Source organism: Crocuta crocuta, unplaced genomic scaffold (genome assembly GCF_008692635.1).
Source record: "Crocuta crocuta isolate KB4526 unplaced genomic scaffold, BGI_CrCroc_1.0 scaffold6087, whole genome shotgun sequence".
NCBI classification, from domain to species: Eukaryota; Metazoa; Chordata; class Mammalia; order Carnivora; family Hyaenidae; genus Crocuta; species Crocuta crocuta.
The window spans coordinates 1-1671 of NW_027527229.1; the positions used below are offsets into that span (position 1 = coordinate 1).

General features: G+C 40.9%; 1 pseudogene; it reads left to right on the forward strand.

Annotated features, from left to right (window-relative positions):
• The first annotated feature begins 430 nt into the window (after window positions 1-430).
• On the forward strand, window positions 431-1364 carry LOC144231177 (olfactory receptor 51F1-like; annotated as a pseudogene).
• The last annotated feature ends 307 nt before the right edge of the window (window positions 1365-1671 follow it).

The following is a 1671-nucleotide window of genomic DNA, read 5'->3' on the forward strand; positions in this document are numbered from 1 at the left end:
TTGGATTAATTTTTATTTCTTAAATACTGCATGAAATGTTATTCATCTGATTGCTGAGTTTTTATAGGACCTCTCTTATATTTTATGCCCAAGACAAATGTCTTCCTTACCTCACCCTACTTTCAGCCCAGATGCTCATACTATGTGCTAAGCATTGAAAGAATAGAAAGAGTCACAGCTTTGAGTTAGAAAGGCTTGCCTTTTACTTGTATTTAAAGAATTAACTTAACCTTGCAGAACCTCTATTTCCTTATCTGTAAAATGAAGAGGATAGATAAGAGCTACCTTTAAAGTAGTTGTAAGGGCTACATGGTGTACAATAATTAAAACAAATATTAAAATGCCTGACAGAGAGCACTTTTGACTCAGGGATATGTATCATTGCAAGAACTTGCTGAAGGCGAATGCCACCTACATGAGGTAGTTCACCATGGTATCCGTTGATGACTCCACTCCCCCAGTTTTCTTCTTGACTGGAGTTCCAGGGCTAGAAGCTTTTCACATGTGGTTTTCCATCCCTTTTGCTGCCTCCGTGTGGTCGCTCTCTTGAGGAACAGCATTGTCTTGTATGTGTTGATCACAGACTCCAGCCTCCATGAGCCCATGTACTATCTCCTCTCCATGCTCTCTGCCACTGACATAGGCATCACTATTTCCTCTCTTCCCACAACACTCGGTGTTCTCTGGTTCGATGCCGGGATCATCGGTCTAGATGCCTGCATTGTGCAGACGTGCTTTTTACATGGATTCACCTTCATGGAATCCTCTGTACTTTTGGCCATGGCTTTTGACTGTTCTGTTGCCATCTGCAAACCCCTACGGTATGCTATGGTTCTAACCAACTCTAGAATCATCAAAGCTGGTGTGTTGATTTTTGTACAAATGCTGGTCAACCTGATGCCCTTGTTCCTGCTCCTTAAGCAGTTATCTTTCTGCAGTCCTAATGTGCTTTCCCATGCCTATTGATACCACGCTGATGTGAGTAAGTGTTCTTGCTCAACTATCAAGTTTAATAGTATCTGCAGCTTAGTTGCTCTCATTCTGAGTTCAGGTATAGATATTCCCTGCATTTCTCTCTCCTATGTGCTCATTATCAAGTCCATCCTCAGCATTGCCTTCCCAGAGAGAGGCCAAAGGCTTTTGGCACCTGTATCTCTCACATTGGTGCTGTTGCCATTTGCTACATCCCCAAGGTAATAATGGCTTTGGTACATCGCTTTGGTCATAATGCTCCTCCCTATGTCCATACACTGGTGTCAACTCTCCATTTCCTGTTTCTCCCAGTGCTGAACCCCATAATACATAGTGTGGAAACCAAACAAATCCATAAAGCTTTCCTCAAGCTGTATCCAAACATAGACTAGCCAGTCTGACCATGCAGTGACCTGGATAGAGAAGTCTTTCTTCCTTCTTGTCTTCCTTCCTACCTGAAACATTTAATTGAATAACATTAGGCTTTTCTTAGTGGTGCTAATACAAGGTCACATAAGAAACATCACTGACCTCTCAAATAGTTTATATAGTCTAGTATCTGGACATAAATCTAAATTAAGTAACAATAATGAATGAGAAGTAGTATAATAGGACTATATCCAAGAAGCTATATGGAAACTGAAGAAAATATCTATATCATAGTGGAAACTCAAAGAATCCTTAGAAGAGGTGACTACT